Consider the following 22765-nt stretch of genomic DNA (forward strand, 5'->3'; position numbering starts at 1 on the left):
TACATCTTCTCCTAGTTCTACTGCTAGTTAATTTCAAAAACGTACAAGATAAATCCCTGAGGATTCGACCTTGGTCTTACCGAGATTATTACTACATTGCGACCCTACACTTGGGGTTTTGAATAAGTTTTTGGCGCCGTTGCCAGGGATTGGCGGTTGAGTTTTTTCGAGATTGATTAGTTTTAGAATTAGGTTAAGAGTAGGATTTGTTATTTTCTATTTTTAGGTTAGGTTTTTTTTTTGAATTATTTTTAGAAACTAACTTTCTAATTCTAGGTTTAGAACCTTCCTAATTTGTTTTTAGAAACTTTTCTTTTTCATTTTTAGAAACTAATTCACTTTCCCTTTTCTTTTGCAGGATCCTAACATAAAAACTTCTAATTTGGTAACTTCTTTCTAATTCCCTTACTTTCTAATTTTCTCTCTTTCTATTTCTAGATTTCTATTTCCTTCTTTCTTTTTAGGTTTAGGATAGATTCTGAAATAAAGGGTTGAAAGTTAGATTCTGAAATAAAGGGTTGAGAGTGTTTCATACCCAAGTAGGTCCATGATAACACTCGACGTCTCTTGAGTGAAGGAGGATTGATTGAGGGGTTACCTATCTATTACAGGATTAGACACCACTCGAGATCCACATAATTAACTGAAGTTATGGATGCAAATCAACTGGCCAATCAACCTCTATATCCACCTCAACCTAGGTTTGAGGAAATCTAGGATGAAAACAAGGTGCATGAAGCACCCTCGCCTCGTACTTTATGAGATTATTTACAACCAGTGGGGTGAGCACACCTTCTTGTATGGTTTTTCCAGAAAACATGGAAAACATGGATATCAAGCCAGGGGTAGTCCAACTCCTTCCAAAGTTCCATGGACTTGAATATGAAGGTTAATATTTACATATGAAAGAGTTTGATGAGATCATAGCCACTTTATATTTTCCTAACGTGTTTGAGGACACGATCGGGTTGAAACTCTTTTCCTTTTTTTTAAAAGAAAAAGCTAAGACGTGGTTGCACTCACTATGTCCACGATCCATTGGTAGATGGAATGACATGACAAGGGAATTTATAAAGAATTTTCTCCCATATCATAAAACAAACACCCTTAGAAAGTCGATCATGAACTTCACGCAAAAGGAAGATGAAACATTCTTCCAATGTTGGGAGCGGTGCAAGGATCTTGTCAATTCATGTCCACAACACTGATTTGAAACATGGCGCATAACAAGTTTCGTTTATGATGGACTGACATCTTCCATGTGCCAAATGGTCAAGATAATGTGCAATGGGGAATTCATGAGCAAAGATGTCAATGATGTGTGGGATTATTTTGACAAGCTTGCTGAAAACACACAATCATGGGATATCTCCCTTAGATCCAATATCATGTCTAAGCTAATTCAAACAAAGGAGAGGGGTGGAATGTATGTTTTGAGAGAAGAAGATAATATAAGTGCTAAAGTGGCCAGTCTCACAAGGAAACTCGAGGCCATTGAACTTAGGAAGGATAAGGATAAGGAAGTTGTCTGCGATATTTGTACATGTAACATTCATACAACTGAAAATTTCCCAACAATACCTACGTTTCAAGAAATATTGAATGAGTAATCAAATGCCGTAAACAACTACCAAAGGCCTTTCAAGGGAACCACCTCAAAAACGTACAACCCTAGCTGGAGAAACCATCCAAATTTCAGTTGGAGGAATGGGCAAACTGCTACTCCTCAAGGGATCCTTAACCAGTTTTTGGATTAAAAGAAGCTCAAGAAGATCTGATTTTGAAACGCATTCAAAATCAAGAGCATTTTAATCAAGGCACACTAAAAGCTTTTCAAGATCTTACCAAAGTTGTGCAATGAATTGAGTCACACGTGATGATTGGAGAAAAAGGGGTACTTCCAGCCCAACCTCTCTCCAATCCTAAACCACAATATGAAGTTAGTGACCCAAGCTCTTCAAATCAAATGGAGCAAGTCAAGTCTATCCATACTCTTAGGAGTGGGAAGACCATTAACAAAACCACTCTGGTTAGTGTAGAAAAGCCTAAGGATCCAGAAAAGGACAACAATGATAGACTTAGCACTACTCCACAAGATTTAGAACTGGAACCTCAAGGCAAGCCAATTGTCCCATTCCCCCAACGGTAGGTTACACCAAAACCTCTGTCGAACTCTTAGGATATTTTAGAGGTGCTTAAGCAAGTGAAGGTCGACATCCCTCTACTGGATGTCGTTAAACAAATTACTTCATATGCCAAATTCCTGAAAGATCTATGCATTACCAAAAGATGATAAAATATTCAAAAAAAAATCTTTTTTACAAAAAAAGTGAGTGCGATCCTATGACAAGATGTGCCACAAAAGTATAAAGATCCTGGTAGCCCAACCATCGCTTGTGTGATTGGGAACTATCGGATTGAGGACGCACTTCTTGACTTAGGAGCTAGCATAAATCTGATTCCTTATTCGGTCCATGAACAATTAGACCTTGATGACTTAAAACCCACCAAAACTACATTGCAACTTGCTGATCACTCAGTTCATGTATCGAGAGGAATAATAGAAGATGTGTTGGTCCAGGTTGACAAATTCTACTATCTAGTAGATTTTATCGTCCTAAACACTCAACCCATTATGGATACAAGCACTTAAATCCCTGTCATACTTGGCCGTCCATTCCTTGCTACATTAAATGCAATCATAAATTGTAGGAATGGGGTTATAAGCCTATCTTTTGGGAATATGACAATGAAGCTGAATATATTTTTCAATAGAGGCAAACAGTTAGAGGATGATGATGATTTCCACGATATTAACCTAATTGATTCTTTCGTGGAGGATAGAGCACTCCTGACTCTATATTTTGACCCTCTAGAGACATGCTTGGCCCACTCCCCCGATGTAGATGATGATATGATTAGGAAGATGGATGCCTTAGTTGATGCTACATCGGTACTTGAAGTTAATCGGTGGAGGCCACAATTTGAGAAATTGCCCCGAACCGATGTAGTGCCTCTACCGTCTAGCTTCAAAGCACCAAAGCTTGACCTAAAACCTTTACCCGCTGATTTAAAATATGTTTATTTAGGTCAAGATGAGACATACTCAATGGTGATTTCTTCCCACCTTGGGCAAGAATAGGAGAGTATGCTTATCTCTACTCTCATTGAGCATAAGGGAGCCCTTGGATGGTCGATTGTGGACCTCAAGGGAATTGGCCATTTTATTTATACTCACTGCATTCATCTTGAGGATAATACGAAGACCTCATGATAACCACAACGTAGACTAAATCCAAACATGAAGGAAGTAGTTAAGGCCTAGGTTCTTAAGCTATTGGATGTAGGTATCATATACCCAATATCTGATAGCCAATGGATGAGTCCAACTTAGGTAGTTCCTAAGAACTCTGGAATCACCATCATAGCCAATGTTATTGAGGGTCAAATATTGCATATTATCTCCCATTTATTTCTTAAATTTTCAAACATAATATGGCTTAATGGTATCTTTTACATGTGTTTGTGTTGCAAGGTGAATTTAGGAGCTTGGAATGAAAAGAATACTAAAAGCGTGGATTTAGTGCTCAAAAGTCACCAAGGTGCTCGAATTTATGAGGAAAAATCAAGTTGGTTGCTGGACATATTGGGTGTTTTTATCGATTAATAAAAGACATGTTCGATGACTGAGGGAAGGTGCTCGATGACATCGAAGACCGCTTGATGACATCGAATTTATTGAAGAAATTAAAGCAACTCGCTGAACTATTTTAGACACATTCTCGATGACTCGATGACCCATTTGATGAATCGAAGCTCTACTTGATGGCATCGAAGGACGTTTCAATGACATAGAGACTTATGTAGTGAGAAAGAAGAAAAGGCATGACTTCCACATTTAAACTCCTTCGATGACATCAAAGGGTGTTCGATGACATCGAAGGCGTTACGCGAACTACATAAATTTGATCCAGTTTTACAATTTTGTGGAACTTTGCTTATAAATAGGGTTTTCTAGGAACTTTTTAGGATATCTAGGGTTTGAAGAAGCAGAGTAAAAGGGTGGAGCCACTTCCCAAGAGTTTTTCTTCCCTTCTCTTTAGTTTCTAATGCTTTCTTTTAGGGTTTTTAATCCATGTTTATGGTTGGCTAGAACCCTTATCTAGGGCTAAGGGGTGAAGCTTGTAGCATGATTGAGATGTTTTTCTTGTTTGATTCTTGTTATTGTTGAACTTGTTTGATTTTAGTTTGATATTTAAGAAATACTTTTAGTGTTTAATAGTTTGTTGTGATTAAAATTACAATGGATCTGCGATAGCTTGAAGTATCTTCCGGTTCTGTTTGGAGTTTGTGAAAATAGGAAATCTTGTTATTCTCCATCATCCCTTGGGCATGGCTTAGTGATAGAATCCTTTCTATCCTTCATAATTCTTCCATGATTAGTTGTTGTATCGGTATACCCTGTTGTCTACCATTGTCTCCTAGGCATGGTTACGTGATGGAATCACTTCCAATCTTCACAACTTTCATCCATTGAGAATTAGGTTAATGGAAGTTCAGATATGAGTTTATTGAATATCTTCCAATTCGATAGGATAGGACTCCAATTCCAATTGAGTGCCTTGAATCGAATAAGGAAACATCCTAATAGCTACAAGTGGATCCCTGGAATCCCTAGTTTCCCACTTTTAAATTTCTAAAGTTTCTAAATTCATCATCTCACAATTACTCCTTACTTTCTTGATATAGGTTAGATCTTCTCTTAGTTTTAATTCTAATTACTCTCAGGATATATACACAAGATTAGTCCTCATGGATTCGATCTTAGTCTCACTGAGATTATTACTACATCACGACCCTGCACTTGAGTTTGTGAATAAGTTTTTGGCGCCATTGTTGGCAACTAACAACAGTGTTTTTCTAAGATTGATTAATTTCAGAATTCGGTTAAGATTAGGGTTTTTCCACTTTCTATTTTTAGGTTAGAGTTTTTCTAAATTATTTTAGAAGCTAACGTAGCTTTCTAGTTATGGGTTTAAAAACTTTCTTTTTTTGTTTTTACAAAGTACTTTCTAATTTTAGGTTCAGAAACTTTCCTTTTTATTTTTAAAACTAACTTTTCCTCGTTTTAGAAACTTTCTATTTTTTGTTTTTAGAAACTTTCCTTTTTCATTTTTGAAAACTAGATTGATTTTTTTTTATTATATAGAAATTAACTCATCTTTCTATTTTTGTTTTTAGAAACTTTCTAATTTTAGAAGTTTTGTTTTAGAAACTGATTTGTTTTGTTTTATTTTGCAGTTTGCAGGATCTTAATTTAGTAACTTCTTTCTAATTATCTCTCTCTTTCTATTTCTAGATTTTTATTTTCCTTCTTTCTTTAGGTTTAAGTTAGAATCTGAAATTGAGGGCTGAGAGTGTTTCATGCCCAAGTGGGTTCGTGACAACACTCAACATCTTTTGAGTGGAGGATTGATTGAGGGGTTATCTATCCATCACAGGATTAAACACTGCTTGAGATCCTTAGAGTTAATTGAAGTTATGGCTGCAAATCAACTGGTCAACTAACGGGGAAGACAACTCAACCTCAAGTTGAGGAAGTCCAGGATGAGAATGAGGTGCATCAAGCACCCCCGCCTCGTACTTTACGAGATTACTTACAACTGACGGGGGTGAGTACACCATCATGCATGGTTTTTCTAGAAAATCTGGGACACATGGATATCAACCCAGGAGTAATCCAACTCCTTCTAAAATTTCATGGGATTGAATATGAAAATCCATACCTACGCTTGAAAGAGTTTGACGAGATTATAGCCACTCTATACTTTCCAAATGTGTCCAATGACACGGTCAGGCTGAAACTCTTTCCTTTTTATTTGAAAGAGAAAGCTAAGACGTGGTTACATTCACTACATCCTCGATCTATTGGTAGATGGAATGACATGACAAGGGAGTTCATAAAGAAAATTTTTCATATAATAAGACGAACACCCTTAGAAAGTCGATCATGAACTTCACCCTAAAGGAGGATGAAACATTCTTCTAATGTTGGGAACGGTTTAAGGATATTGTCAGTTCATACCTACAACATGGTTTTGAAACGTGGTGCATCACGAACTTCTTCTACAATGGACTGACATCTTCTATGCGCCAATTAGTTGAGACAATGTGTAACCGGGAATTCATGAATAAAAATGTCGATGATGTGTGGGACTACTTTGATAAGCTTGCTGAAAACACACTTGCTGAAAACACACAGTCATGGGACATCTCCCCAAAATCAAGCACCATGTCTAGGCCGACTCAATCCAACGAGGGGCGGAATGTACCTTCTAAGAGAGGATGATGATATCAATGCTAAAGTGGTGAATCTCACCAGAAAACTCGAGTCCATGGAATTAAAGAAGGGTAAGGCTAAGGAAACTGTTTGCGGTATTTGTGCTTGTAACATTCACATAATTGAAAATTATCCAACAATACCTACCTTTCAATAGGTACTGAATGAGCAATCCAATGCCGTGAATAATTACCAAAGACCTTTCAGTGGGCCCACCTCTAATACGTATAATCCCGGTTAGAGAAATCATCCAAACTTCAGTTGGAGAAACAGACAAACTGCTATACCTCAAGGATTCCCTAACCAACTTTCACATCAAGGGAAACCTCTGGAGGATCTGGTTTTAAAGCATCTTTAAAATCAAGAGCTTTTCAATCAGGGTATGATACAAGTCTTTCAAGACCTCACAAAGGCCATACAAGGACTTGAGACTACAAGTGCGATTAGGAACAAGGGGAGCCTTCCTGCTCAACCTCTTCCCAATTCAAAACCGCAATATGAAGTTAGTGAGCCAAGCTCTTTAAATCAGATGGAGCATGCTAAATCTATCACTACTCTTATGAGTGGGAAGACCATTGACAAAACCATTCCGATTAGAGCTGAAAAGACTAAGGACCTAGAAGAGGACAACAATGATAGATCTAACCATGCTACATAAGAATTAGAATCGGAACCTCAAGGGAAGCCGATTGCTCCATTTCCCCAATGGTTGGTTGCATCAAAACCTCTCTCTAACTCTCAAGACATCCTAGAGGTGTTGAAACAAGTGAAGGCCAATATTCCTTTACTGGATGCAGTAAAATAAATTCCTTCATATGCTAAATTTTTGAAAGACCTATGCATGACTAAAAGATGGCAAAATATTCAAAAGAAGATCTTTTTAATTGAAAAAGTGAGTGTCATCTTGAAGTAAGATGTGCTACAAAAGTACAAAGATCCCGGTAGCCCAACTATCAATTGCATAATTGGGAATTACCAGATTGAGCATGCACTTCTTGACTTAGGAGCTAGCGTGAATCTGATCACGTACTCAATCTATGAGCAATTGGGTTTAGGTAAATTAAAATCCACCCGGACCATGTTACAACTTGCCGATTGCTCAGTCCGTGTACCGATAGGGAGAATTGAGGATGTGTTGGTCCAAGTTGACAAATTCTAATACCTGGTAGACTTTATCATCTTAGATACTCAACCCATCGTGGACATGAGCACTTAAATTCCCATCATCCTTAGTCGCCCATTCCTTGCCACATCAAATGCGATCATTAATTATAGGAATGGAGTCATGATTTTGTCTTTCAGGAACATGACATTAGAGTGGAATATCTTTTTCAATATAGGTAAACAGTCAGAGGATGATAATGATCTCAATGACGTTAACATGATCGACTCTTTCGTGGAAGATAGAACTCTTTTGACATTATCCTCTGACCCTCTAGAGATGTGTCTGGCCTAGTCCCTTGATTTTGACGATGATATGATTAGGGAGACGGGGGCCATGCTTAATAACGTGTCAGTACTTGAAGTTAACCGGTGGAGGCCATAATTTGAAGAATTGCCCCAAACTGATGTAGTGCCTTTACCGTCTAACCTCAAGGCGCTGAAGCTTAACCTAAAGCCTTTGCCCTTTGATTTGAAATATACTTATTTAGGTCAAGATGAGACATACCCAGTGGTGATTTCTTCCGACCTTGAGTAAGAACAGGAGAGTATGCTCATCTTTACTCTCATTGAACATACAGGAGCCCTTAGATGGTCGATTGCGGACCTCAAGGGAATTGACCCTTCGATTTGTACTCACCGCATTTATGTAGAGGATAATGCGAAGACCTCTCGGCAACCACAATATAGATTAAATCCAAACATAAAGGAAGTGGTTAAAGTCAAGGTTCTTAAGCTATTGGATGTATGTATCATATATCTTATATCGGATAGCCAATGGGTGAGTCCAACTTAAGTGGTTCCCAAGAAGTCCAGAATCACCATCATTGCTAATGCCAACTAGAGTTAGTACTGGTTAGAGAATGTGCATTGACTACAGGAAGTTGAATACTGTCACAAGGAAGGACCACTTCCCTTTTCCCTTCATCGATCAAATTTTGGAAAGGCTAGCTGGTCATTCCTACTACTGTTTCCTTGATGGATATTTGAGCTAACTCAGATTAAGATAGCCCGTGAAGACTAAGAAAAGACCACGTTCACATGTACTTTTGACACCGTTGCTTACCAAAGGATACCATTCGGATGGTGTAATGTCCCCGCCACCTTTTAGCGATGTATGATGAGTATTTTTTCTAACATGGTGGGGCAATATCTAGAGGTCTTCATGGACGACTTCTAGGTCTTTGGTCCATCTTTCAGCAATTGCTTAGAAAATATTAAATGTGTGCTGAAAAGATGTGAAGAAAAGAATTTAGTACTCAAATGGGAGAAGTGTCATTTCATGGTTCATATGGGAATTGTTCTTGGATACATCATCTCATCCAAGGGAATAGAGGTAGATAAAGCAAAAATTGATCTTATCTCTACCCTACCTCCACCCAAAAGCATACGAGAGGTGCGATCCTTCTTAAGACACGTTGGGTTTTACATAAGATTCATAAAGGACTTCAGTCACATCTCTCGTCCTCTATGTAATCTACTTCAAAAGGGCGTACCATATGAGTGGACTGGGCAATGCCAGGAAGCTTTTACTAAGCTCAAGGGCATGTTAACCACTGAACCTATCATGCAGTCACCCGACTGGAGCCTTCCTTTTGAACTTATGTGCGATGCATCTAACTATGCTCTTAAGGCAGTTTTAGCCCAAAGAAAAGAAAAGAGGCCCTACATTATGCATTATGCAAGTAGAACGCTAAATCCTGCCCAAGTGAACTACTCTACTAAGAAAAAGGAGCTCTTGGCCGTAGTATCGCTTTAGATAAATTTAAATCCTATTTGATCGAATCTAAGATCATTATCTACACTGATCATGTGACACTCAAGTACCTTCTTTCTAAGAATGATGCTAAGCCCCACCTGATAAGATGGATCCTCCTACTCCAAGAATTTGACTTGGAAATAAAAGTTAAGAAGGGAGTAGAAAACGTAGTGACTGACCATCTTTCTTGGCTTGACCTTCCTGATTCCCTTGAGATGACACGTATAAATAACATGTTCCCTGACGAACAACTATTTAAAGTTTCTTATTCACCTTGGTTCACTGATATTGCTAATTATCTTGCCACAGGTTTCACACCGACACATTGGACTGCGTAAGATAAGAAGAAACTTATCACTGAGGAATGCAAATTCTTCTAGGATGATCCGTATTTATTTAAATATTATCTGAATCAGATTTCAAGGAGATGTGTGCCAGACAATGAGCACCAGAGTGTCATCTCCTTCTGTCATTCTCAGGTCTGTGGTGGTCACTTTTCTGCTAAAAAGACCACGACCAAAATTCTACAGTGTGGCTTTTATTAGCCCACTATGTTCAAGGACATTCATGAGTTTTGTTAAGCTTGTGAGCGGTGTCAGAAGTTGGGAGCATTACCTCGTAGAAATATGATGCCTTTAAACCCTATTTTGATCATTGAACATTTGATTATTGGGGCATCGATTTCATGGGACCATTCCCCCAATCTCATGGAAATTTATACATTCTATTAGCCGTGGACTATGTCACTAAATGGTCGAAGCGATCCCATACCGTAATAATGACCATCATACGATCATTAAATTTTTAAAAGAAAACATTCTTTACTAGTTCAGAACACCTCGAGCCATTATTAGTGATGGAGGATCACATTTTTGCAATAGTCCATTCACAAACTTAATGAAGAAATATGACATTTCTTACAAGGTGGGCACTCCATACCACCCACAAACAAGTGGGTAAGCTGAGATTTCTAATAGGGAGATCAAACACATCTTGGAAAAGACGGATAACCCTGACTGTAAGGATTGGTCAATCCACTTAACCGATGCTTTATAGGCTTACCATATAGCCTTTAAAACTCCCATTGGAATGTCTCCCTTTAGACTTGTCTATGGAAAAGCTTGCCACTTACCAGTGAAGTTGGAACATAGAGCCTGCGGGTTATAAAGAATTTGAACTTTGACTTGGACAACGCTTGGTCACTGCGTAAGCTACAATTGAATGAACTCGAGGAGATCCAGAATGAAGGATATGAGAACTCGAGAATTTACAAGGACATGATGAAGGTGTTCCATGATAAGAACATCCTTCGTAAATCATTCTTACCGGGTCAGAAAGTCCTCTTGTACAATTTTTGGTTACTTCTCTTTCTGAAAAAACTCTGATTTCGTTGGATCAGGCCTTTCACTATTACTAATGTACACCTGTAACGTCTAGGAAAAATCTGTACAAAGACCCGAGTACCACCTTAGGTAGAAATCCTTAAAGACCGTATACTGTGGAAATTAGACAAAAATTAATTAAGTACTAAACTAAACTAATCGATGGATTAGCTTGAACCACTATTTAGACGAACTGCAAGACCCAAAACCATTGAAATCACTAACTCAACATTACTTAGAAACCTAGGAGAAATCTGAAAACTCAGTTGCTCTTGGGAGCACATTGAAACTCCGTATCGGACCTGGACCGCGTGTCGAAAGTTTGATTACCGCAAAACTATAAGGTTATGACCATCTTATTGGGCTTGACAACCATCGTGGGAATTGAGCCCAAATAGTATCCAGAAATGTACAACTTGAACCTTAAGCGAATTGTGTAAGAAACGCGAATATCTTTAAAAAATGAACCAGAACTTAAGTGAATTGGATCGTTTGCTTGCGGGCAAAATTGAAGACTTTAGATCATCATATTCTGACCCAACTACACCCATGCATCAGGAAAAAATTTCTGCCCTTATCGGTATACTGGTGGCCCTGATCGAGTAATGGCGACCATTGATCTAATACAGGTCCTTCACGGGCAATCAGTTTATCAGATCACACCTTAAACATAGTCCTGGCGTAGATCCATTGTCAGGGAACTTGCTCTATGACTTAAGTGAAAAATGGAGCTTCCTAAGGGCCACGTTTGTCAAAAATAGGCACCCTAGCTATAACCTAAGTATACCATGGCCCTGGGGCCATTGACATCACTTTTGGGCCTATTTAAAGACCTTAAACTACCCCTCTCTCATTCCATACGAATTTCTCTAACCCTAGGAGAGAGAAGAGAGAAAAGAGGAGAAAAGAGTGAGGAGAAGAGAGTGAGATAGGGAGATCGTTGTTGGGATTCTTTCCCACGACTCAACACCTCAATTTATCACCCCACCTCGCTACACATTTGTCTTTGACTACGATTTGGGTAAGAAATCCTAACCTTAATCTCATTTTAGGAATCCAAATAGAGGAATCGACGAAATAGCTAACCTATTTTGATGTTTAAGTACCATTGTTTGGTATACAGGAACGTAGGATTCGAACTGAGTTCGAAACGAGGAATCCGACGAAAGGTGCAGACTATAAATGTTTAGGTTATGGTTTTCAAGACTTTTAATGTCAGCGATGATTTATGTCTGACTTGATTGCTGCCATATGATTTTAGTTACGATGTATTCGATAAACTATACATGTGTATGAACTATGTGATTATATGTAAGCCCCGTATCCTAGACCATACTGTTCCATAGACTTCCGCGGTCTTCCCGGTCGAATTTCAGTAACCTTTGACCCTTAACCGGTATTTGCGTGCGACCCTGCATCACATGCCGTCAACCTGAATCGACTCAAACCAAGACTTGTACCCTTGCGACCGCGCCATCACCGCAGTTCCGATGCCGCGTCTCGCGCGTCCATCCGATACTCTGGCTGGAGATACAGGCCAGCGCTCGGTGCGAGGAAAACGCCGCGTGTGCGAATTTTGAGAGATTCTCTATGACTTGTCACATTAATCAATCAATCAATCCCATCATGTTAAGTACATGTCAAGTACACATCACCTTTCACTCATTCCCAAACAACCCCAAAGTCAAAAGCTTCTTACACAAGCCCATACTTTCCTTACACCAAAAACCACAAAAGTCAAAAAGTTCTTACACCCATCACTCACCACATCCATCACTCCATCACTCCATCACCCATCTCTCTTTACAACCCTCTCTATCTCCTTTATTTTTAAATCACAATTCAAGTAACCCAAAAACCTCCATACGTCCAAGCTCTTCCACTCCAAGAGAGCCACAAGTGTGGCCCACCTTTCCTACCCTTTCATCTCTCATCTCAACCATCCAAACCTCATCTCTTCCGTTGGAATCAAAGCTAAGGAGCTAAGGAAGCCTAGGGTGTAAGAAGAAGCTGGTGGGTGATCTTGGATGTTTGTCTTTTATCCTTTTTATTTTATTTAATGGTCCACATATATGGGACCCACCTTGATGTAGGCTTTGTATCAAAAGGGGCCCATAGTGGCGGGGCCCCTCCATCCTCTCCATTCTCTCTCTTTATTGTTTTGTTTTCCTTTTTTATTGTGGGTATGATGGCTTGTGGTCCACTTGATGCGGGACCTTATCCACGCCATCCATTGATGCAGACCCCCACTGTTTTCATGGGTGGTACGCGCCATGGGCAAAACACAAATATCAGGCTAATCCAAAATAGGTGGGCCATTTGGGACCCACCTTGATGAGGCATGCCACCCGTCCGTCAGTGGAGGTGGCTAACAGTGAAGTGTTAACTGACAGTGAGTGTGCACTAACGTAGGTGTGCTAACAGTGGGTGTGCACTAACGTGGGTGGCTAACATGAGTGTGTACTGACATGGGTGTGGAGTGACAGTGGGGTCCATAGGACCCACCCACGTCATCCATCCATTTTGACGGGCCACACCATACTCTATGTGTTTAATCTAAACCGTCCACCGTTTTTAGACGGTGGGGCCACGTTCGTGTGGGGCCCTCCCTGACACACCCAGCCCATAGCTCAACTGGTAGACTGAATAGTGGTACCTCATTGCAACACAGAGGTCTTGGATTCTCTTGTAGGGAGTGGCTAACGGTGTAGTGTGATTGACGGTGGGGTCCATGGGACCCACCTACACCTTTCATCCACTCTGTTGGGCCACACCATGTTGCATGTGTTTAATCCGGACCATCCACCGTTCTTGGACGGTGGGACCCACCCCACGTGTGGGGCAACATCGTGATGTATGTACTATCCAGGCCTTGGACGGCCTAGACGTTTGATACATAATATATATTATATTATATTATATATATTATATATTATATTATATTATATATATGATATATTATAATATATATATATATATATTATATTAGATATATGCTACTATAGTGGGCCTTATGTGGGACCCACCTCTATTTATTTTAGAAAGAAAAAGAAAAAGAAATAAAAATGCAGCCATGTTACTAGTACAAGCAGCCACGTGCTGCTCTCTCTCTCTCTCTCTCTCTCTCTCTCCCTGTAATGTTAGTGGGATGTAGGCCCCACATGATGTATGTGTTTTGGCAAATGTCGTCCATCTATTTTGATGGTGGGCCCCACTACCATCTGGCGACAGCCAGTTCTGTGGGTCCCACTACTAAGGATGCCTCATATAGTATGAATAATATATTATATATTATATTATAATATTATATTATCTGAGAAAGGTGGGCGCTACATGGGACCCACCCCTACTCCCTTTATTTTAATACAACTAAGCTGTACAGTTATAGCTATACATTATATATATATATATATATATATTATATTCTTTATATAATGCATGAGGGTGGGCCCTAGGTGGGACCCACCTCTGCCTTACAATGGGCAGTGGGATGCACATGGAGGCCCGTATGGTGTATGTGTTTAGCACACGCCGTCCGTCCAACGGTGGGGCCCACTCCCTATGTATAGGCTTTATCTACACCGTCCCCTATTTGAACGGTGGGGCCCACCATGATGCAAGTGTTGTATCCATGTCATCCAACCATTTGTCAGATCATTTTACAGCATGGGAAGATAGTGTGAATCATATCTAAAGTTTAAGTGGACCCCGCCATTTAAACAGTAGACAGTGACCTCCACCGCTCAAACTTCTAGGGCCGTGGTGGTTTCTAAATAAGCTGATATTCTTTTTACTTCATTTATCTCTATGTTAACTTATGAATAGGTCGGATCTCAAATATACATAAGGTTGGGCCCAAATGAGGCCCATCAGTGTGGCCCATTTGATATACATGAAGCCCATTGGTGCAACCCATGTAATGCGGCATATGGGATGTGGTCCGCTCGACATAGGAGGCCCATTGAGATATATTTGTGGCCCAGGTGCGAGGTCCACCTGATGTGTATTCGAGACTTGATGTGATGTATGTGAGGCCCATGAACGAGGCCCAATGTAATCTATGAGCATGGCCGTTGCATTATTTATAAGTTCTTTATAAGGGTCACTCCCTGGGAGCAATGATGGTTGGACGTCCACATTAATGGGCAATGATGGTTAGATGTCCTCATTGTAACCTTCCCTTAGGTCTTATTAGGCCCCTTCCGATTTGTCGAGGCCGATTCTGATTATAGATGCCGATTATCGAGGTTGACGCTGGTTATCGATACCGATTATGTGTATGTGACAACATAACATCATGATATATGCCCATACGCATCATCTGCATGCTTGTGATGAGATGAGTGATTGATCATAGCACATGCCCCTGGGCAGATTGTTATAGGACTCCCTGGTGGAGGGAAATGCCCACATGAGCACGCAGTACGCGTATGACTGCTGTATGACTAGATTGCATGATTCATGCATCTCACATTGTGTGACATGCATACCGTACGCCCTAGCGACATCAGGGCCATAGCCGCCATAGGCATATCGTGGTTGGCAGGATTAGATACCGAAAATCTTGTTCTACATGGGGTGCTATAGATATCCGTGGGTGAAAGTCCCTAAACCCTTATGGTACCAAGAGGTTGCTCCAACGTCTAGGCCGAGTGGGTGCATGAGCGTCGAGTACCGATTACTAGACGGTCGCGCTTTCCACTGTGTCTTGGTCAGTTGGAAGGGGGTGCAGCCTTACCCGCCCAAGAGGAGGGGCAATGCTAGGCTGAGATTGACCAGCTCGAAGAATGAGTCCGCTATCGATGAGCCGAGCCTGATATTGGCAGGTGGATAGTGAGGTCTCTCCACTCGCCTTATTATGCGTGATGGGGCGGCAATCTGGTTTGTAGTGTACTAGACCCCTGTGATATTCCAGAGTTAAGCTGTATTAATATGTGGACTTAGATGAGGTTTGCATCTTGAGTTGCATTTCACACTGCATGGCCTTGTTATGGCCAACATCATTCATGCCTTGCACCGCATGACCTTGGTACGGCTAATAGCATTCATGGATACATCAGCATATTCTGTATTACTCTGATACCGCATAATTGTATTACTACCTTACACACATACTTACACCACCCTTTAAGCTTTCTATAAGCTTATGCATGACCGTTGCATGCAGGTGACGTTGGACTGCAACAGTGCTGAGGCAGGAGTGCATAGCAGATCATCTTGGAGCTTTTTGTCCATTATCATTGTATTTCCCTTTATGCTCATTGTACTTGTAAAGTTTTTGATCATAATGGAAATGTGATGGAGTTTTTTATTGTTGTTTGTGGGTTATGCCTTTTGTTATGCTTATTATGAATCAAAATGATGTTGAAAATCCTCCTCGTAGCATCCTAGGATCGGAGTCTGGCGAATGGGCGCTAGGAGATAAGAATGGGATACTATGGAGGCTGTCGGCATCGGATTCGGTGATCAGGATTTTGTGAGCCCGGTTTTCGAGTTTGGGGCGTAACATTATATAATGCATTTCAGGTGTTTGTTGAAATATTTGAATGAACATGAAATTATGATTTATGCTTGCCATGACTATTAAACTAGAATACATGTTTGTTGTATGTATGACAACTCCTTTATGAAAGGACCTGTCATAATATATGCTATAACTAATTTAGTTTATGTATATAGTATTATGTAGTCTAAGTGTTTAATAAAATGTCTAAATGAGAAATTGTTTGATAAATCGCTTCTAACAAGGGTGTTGAGATGGGATTCTCAACTACCTTATCCATATTTGTAGTTTCCTTCATATAATGTAAATTGTAGCTATGTAATTTATGGATGAAATGCATATGTATAATAACCTGTCCAATGTATTTGATAAAATGCTCAAATGGAAATTATGCTTGAATTGTTCGTTAAATGTTGTTATGATTAACATATGTAATTACCTCTTACATTTGAATATGATTGGGACTACTACACAGTCTAGGTAATCGGTAACGGTTCTCGATTGAGTGGCTGAACTAATTTCACCACATTAGATACGTTTGATGAATCCGAGCGGTACGGTGATTGTCCACAGTGGTTAGGCCACACAGAGTGCTTACGTACTCTATGTCGATCAATTCAACGTGCACTCATACCAATTGCACTTTTCAAATAACCCGATTAGCTTATTGTGTGTATACCATGTATGGACGCTACTGCTTGAATCTAAGGTACTACTTACCAATGTAAAACCGATTTCAACCATGGTACTAAGATCCGCTAAGACACATGAGCCAGGCATGGTAGTGTATGGGACACCGTGGTCGAGCTTTCGACCTACGCTAAGGTGACGAGCCTCCCCGTAGTGACCAGTGAGCAACCCAAACTTGTAAGTCGAATATGCTGGTGTATAGGACACCGTATTCGAGCTGTCGGCCTACGTTAAGGTGACGAGCCTCCTGTAGTGACCTCGAGTATAAATTAGGCCTACGCTGATGTGACGAGCCTCCCCATAGTGACCTCGAGTGTAAACTCTTAAACTTGCCTATCCACTGTTTTCATCAGGGGTTATGCCCTATAACTTGCCTATCGTATGTGATTAACTAGGATTGATGACCCTAGATGGATCCTTGCTTGGGTAGATGCTAAAAAGGGAGGTACCTTAACTTCCCGAATCTGCTGTATGAATAAGCCTAATAAATTACTTAGCTAACACAACCAAGCACCACATTGCATGTGCTTTGGTGAGGAAGCGCACTTTTAGGGAGTTTTCCATGCACGATCGCTAGATGAAGTCACTGAGGGAGTGCAGACGAGGGCATGCATCATTACAGCATACCATCCCTGCATTAATAAGAGTACTTAGGATTTGATTGTTGTACTGCTTTATCATCACTGCTTGACTGAATTGATAACATGAAACCTTTGCCTTATAGTACCACTGAGTTGATCACTCACTCCCACACTGGGACGGTGTTTTAAAACACTAACCAGACCCTGATTTAAATGCAGGTTATGGTGAGGCTTACGCGACAGAGCCGGACTTCTTAGACGAGGAGGAGTTCTCTTACGTTCAGCTCTGAGGCGGGTCTATGTAGGCGTGAAGCTGCTCACCGGGATTATAAGGATTACATGGATTAGTCGTACAATCACATTTTGACATTTTGTATATTTTGAAACAAATTATGTATATATTCAGCCCGGTAGCACATTCATACTCTGAAGGTTTTAAAACACGTATATGCCTTATATATTTAGTTTAGTCTTTCACTTGCTCATTTACATTAACTCTGGAGTATGATATGTTGATTTAGTGTAATCCCACTCATGTTTAATACACTAATATGGAAAACAATTAAACATCATTATCTATGTTGCATAAGTGATGCGTTGGAACTCGGGAGTTGAGCTTTGCTTGACCCCCGATTTTCGGGGCGTTACAAGTTGGTATCAGAGCATGATTTGGATTAAACTAGACCTGGGTTATGGTAACATGATGCACTTTGATGCACTATGACTTAGGTGGGGGTGAAAAATGTAGAAATGAATGTGGGATTCAAAGTTTCACCCACGGGCGAGATTGACAGTCGAAATGTAACCCATACATGTCCGAGATCCTGTGAAATGATCTCGATTCCTTCTTAGGCCGTCAAAAGTCGGGTTTAAACTATTACCTGGCAAATCACAAAATTAGAACACACCAAAAGGCATGAATATGCGTGAAATGGATAGAAGAAACGCATTTCACGGAAATAGGGGCCCATATCGTAAAATTCAGTGGGACCTAGGGGGTCCCCCGCACCATTTCGAAGCCCCGAGAGGGGGAGGCCACCGCCATCTGTCTAGGGGACTGCGGCGGCACCACCCTAATGTCGGCGTGCCGCGCCCACCTCCATCGAGCCACGGCCGACCCTCGGATCCGGTGACCCACCGCCCTAACCCACATGTGTGGGGCCTTGCACTCGTGGGACCACCCTATTGGGTCCACTTTGCCACCCTTTGTCCATTCCACCCCCATTCTAAGCTTCCAAACCCTCCAAATTCACATTTCCTCTCTCAAATCTCCTTTCCATACACAAAGATCCTTCTTCTACATTACACACCCATCCTCCACCATTTTCCTCAAAACCCTTTCTTACAACCCTCCATCTTCCCATTTCCTACCTATTTGAGCACAAAAGCTCTCTTGTGCAGCTCATAGCCCTCCAAATCCATAAATCCATCTCACCTTTCAAGCTTTTCCAACCCCAAGGCTCTTTTTGAGCTAGTTGCTACTATTTTGTCCCTCTCCACACTCCTTTCCCTTATGGGGAAGAAGAGGGCATCCGTGGATGAAGCCGGGCCTAGTAGCCCAACCCGTTCGAGGAAGAAGATGGTCACCAAAGCAAACACAAGCACCGAGGGAGAAAGAAGATCAAAACGGGATCTTAACCTGTAGATCCCTATTGAGAGATCACTACCGTCGGGCGTCGAATTAGGTAGGTTCCGTAACCGAAGAGTTGTATTCGAGGCTCATGTGGATGAAAGGCTTTTCGGGTTGTACCCAGTGATGGACATGCTCCCTGGAAAATGGGTGGGGTCCCATATTTGAGGGGAATACCCATGCGAGTGAAGGAGCAGTGCGTGCCTTCTATGCTCATATACGGGACCCACTACTGGAGCCGCTACAGTTTACTATCCCTTTGGGAAGAGAGTAAGCCATAGTCAATGTTGACATGATAGCTCGTATCATGGGTATAGAGCATGGACTTGTACATGTTAGTGAGGCAAACCTTGCCAGTGAATGAGAAATCAATCACCGCACCCGTTTCCTTTGCGGCCAGCTTGAGTGGTGGAGGCGAGGAAATATCCTTGCATCGACCAAATTGACAAACGATTTCCACCTGCTCCACCACATATTCACATATAATGTATACCCCAGGTGGAGTAACCGCACGGAATGTACTCGGCTAATGGTGGATTTCTTACATAGAGCTTGTCAGGGAGACGAGCTATATCTGCCTACATTCATACTATCTTGGATTGTGGGTATTGCACGATCTATATGTGAGATGCCACACTTCCCTTCAGTTGACTTATTTGTAAAATTGCCCGCCACTTCAGTTTTAGACTCCACATGGATACGTTGTCCCAATTCATATCATCAGTGATGTTATGCTCAACAATATGGGCATAGGCCCCAGGCAGCGACAAGCAAGGCTTGATGAGTATGGGGATAAGATAGAGGAAGAGGAAGAAAGTGGTGAAGAAGAGGAGGAAGATGAAATAGAGGAAGGAAGTGAGACGGAAGAAAGTGTGGGGGAAGGCAGTGATGAAGAGGGAAGTGATGAGGAAGAGCATGAAGAGGAAGAAGAGGAGGCCCAAGATGCAGGTAGGGAGCCTCCTACTGTTACACATGACTACCGCCATGATCAGGCTGCCTTAGAAGCCCGCATGGCTCAGATTGAAGAGAACCAGGCCGCCCTGAGACAAGAGGTCAAGGAGAATTAGGCCTATCTGAAACAGAAATTTAAGAGGAAGTCTCGCACTGTGAAGACCCTCCTATGCTGTTTGCAGGATAAGGGTGCTCCTCCACCATCACCAGAGTCAGACGACTAGTCATATGTTGTAGTCGTCTTTAGGTTTTCCTTATTTCTTATTTCTTTTTGTAATAGCCTTAGTAGGCTTAGTTGGTTGTTAGTGTGTTTAGTGTTTAAAGCTTTTGTTAGATTAGCTCACATGCATCTTCTATTATGATCCTCAGCCGGCCATTGGCCCCACTATTGTGGGGGCCATTGCTCAGAACGTGAATATGGTCCCGCCTGCACCACCTGTGTAGCTTGCTGAAAACATGAATACCTGTGGTCTATTTGAACACTTTTAGCATTTTTGACCTCTCACATTTGTGGGCACTCACAAGCCCGAGGAAGCCAAATACTGGCTAGATCGCATCTCTAAGATGCTAAAGCCGTTGCACTGCACTTAGGTAGAACAAGTTGAGCTAGTCACTTATATGTTTGAGAAGGAGGCTAGTCTATGGTGGGACAACGTCCTACTAATAGTTCCTACGGTATGTGTGGACAGGGATGCATTTGAGACCCGCTTCCATGGGAAGTACTTCCCCCTCACTTACCGTAATGAAAAGGAGGGTGAGTTTCTTCGCCTCTGACAATGAAGAATGACTGTGTCAGAGTAAGAAAAAAGGTTTATAGAGCTAGCCAGATATGCTCCTTTAATCTTATCAGATGAGTCGATGAAGCTGCAGTGATTTTCTAAGGGTCTGCGGCCTGATATCCGCACGAAGATGTGTTGCGCTATCATTCCCAACTATGCTGAGCAAGTGAAGATGTCTCGACAAGCTGAGCAGGATGGAGACAGACTTTCTCGCACACGTTTACTAGTTGGCCCTAGGCCTCAACCCGATTTGTCGAATCGATCGTTCCTCGGCAAGAGGCCACATGCGGATTCGCATCTTAGGCTTATGGCTCCACCGACATAGCCTAGGTGATCAGATATGTGGTGCATCTACTGTAAGAGGATGGGCTATTCAGATACATATTGTTTTATTAAGATGAGGGACAATGATTTCACGCCGCCTCAGAAGATTAGTCATCAACAACCGCAAGCTATATTAGGTCTACCTCTATGATCGGCTTCCCCAGTAAAGCCATTTTATCGACCACCTATACCTCAAAATAGGCTGCCTCAACAATATATGGCAGTGCAACCGAATCGTCCTCAATAGGCACATGTACATGCACTAGTAGCTGGTGCATTTGAGACGACAACTGTAGTGCCTTTAACCTTTGAAGTCATTGCCCACATTTAAGGTACACCTATATTTCTATTGGTGGACATCGGGTCCACCATCTCAATAGTATCATGCTCTATAGTTAGGCATTTGGGGTTGAACAGTACCCCTATGATTGGGGTAAGAGTCCTTATCGCAATGGGGACTTTCTCCGACGCTACTAAGTTTTGTAAAGATTGTCCAATAGACCTAGGGATCAAAATAGTGTGCATTGACCTGATTGTCACCCCGCTGCATCATACGATCTCATCCTTAGCATGGATTGACACTCCAAAATGAAGGCGATTGGCTTATCGAAATGAAGGCAGAGATCGATTGCTATACTAGATTGGTGACAACACATGCACCTGAGGGCACAACCTTTACTTTCCTAGTGCAGGTCAGTTGACCCTACCGTATAAGTTGCTACACTTCCTTATTGGAGAATGTTGATGGTCCGACACTTGGGGATACCCCTGTTGTCTAAGATTTCACAGACATATTCAGGACGATACTTAGACTACCTCCTTAGTGCGAGATCGACTTTACTATCCACCTTGTGTATGGTGTGACACCCATTTCCCTACCAACATATCGCATGCCTCCATGTGAAATGGAGGAGCTGAGGAGACAGATCGATGATCTGTTGGATATAGGTTTTATACGGCCTAGTGCATCCCCTTGGGGAGCACCAGTATTGTTTGTAACAAAGAAAGATGGGTCGCTGCGATTGTGTATTGATTACTGCAGGTTGAACCAAGTGACAGTGAGGAACAAGTATCCATTGCCCAGGATAAATGATTTGTTCGATCAATTAAAAGGGGCACGGTATTTCTCAAAGATTGACTTATCGTCTGGATATCATCAGTTGCACGTCAAGGATAAGGACATGCAGAAAACAATATTCAGGACCAGTTTTGGGCACTATGAATTTCTCGTGATGTCGTTCAGACTTACGAATGTACCGGCAGTGTTCATGGATCTCATGAACTGGGTGTTTCGGCTGTATCTGTAACAGTTCATCATCGTATTTATAGATGACATTTTGATATACTCCAAGAGCCGAAAGGATCACGAAGAGCACCTGCGAGTAGTCTTCGATACTCTCAGGAAGAATCAGTTGTTTACTCAATACTAGAAATGTGACTTCTGGGAGGAAGAAGTCAAGTTTCTGAGACATGTGGTGTCCAAGGAAGGCATCGTCATGGACCTTGCCAATGTGGTCGCGGTTCAGGACTGGGAGCAGCCCAGTTCAGTTACAAAAGTGAGGAGTTTCCTCAGACTTGTTGGCTACTATCGTCGCTTCATTAAAGACTTTTCCAAGATGGCCAGACCGTTATCACAACTCACTCGAAAAGATCTTAAATTCACCT

The 22765-nt window shown here is 41.4% G+C and overlaps 2 non-coding genes and 1 pseudogene across 2 annotated transcripts; 1 reads left to right on the forward strand and 2 right to left on the reverse strand.

Moving 5' to 3' along the window:
* Positions 1–1103: 1103 nt before the first annotated feature.
* On the reverse strand, positions 1104–1210 carry LOC131254574 (small nucleolar RNA R71). The gene has a single exon (XR_009175693.1). It is a non-coding gene; the product is annotated as a small nucleolar RNA R71 (small nucleolar RNA).
* A 666-nt stretch (positions 1211–1876) lies between these two features.
* The window catches only part of LOC131254239 (uncharacterized), a 30034-nt pseudogene continuing 9145 nt past the window's right edge, over positions 1877–22765 (forward strand).
* Positions 5993–6099, reverse strand: LOC131254644 (small nucleolar RNA R71). The gene has a single exon (XR_009175767.1). It is a non-coding gene; the product is annotated as a small nucleolar RNA R71 (small nucleolar RNA).

The sequence above is a fragment of the Magnolia sinica genome, chromosome 8 (assembly GCF_029962835.1).
Source record: "Magnolia sinica isolate HGM2019 chromosome 8, MsV1, whole genome shotgun sequence".
Classification (NCBI taxonomy): Eukaryota; Viridiplantae; Streptophyta; class Magnoliopsida; order Magnoliales; family Magnoliaceae; genus Magnolia; species Magnolia sinica.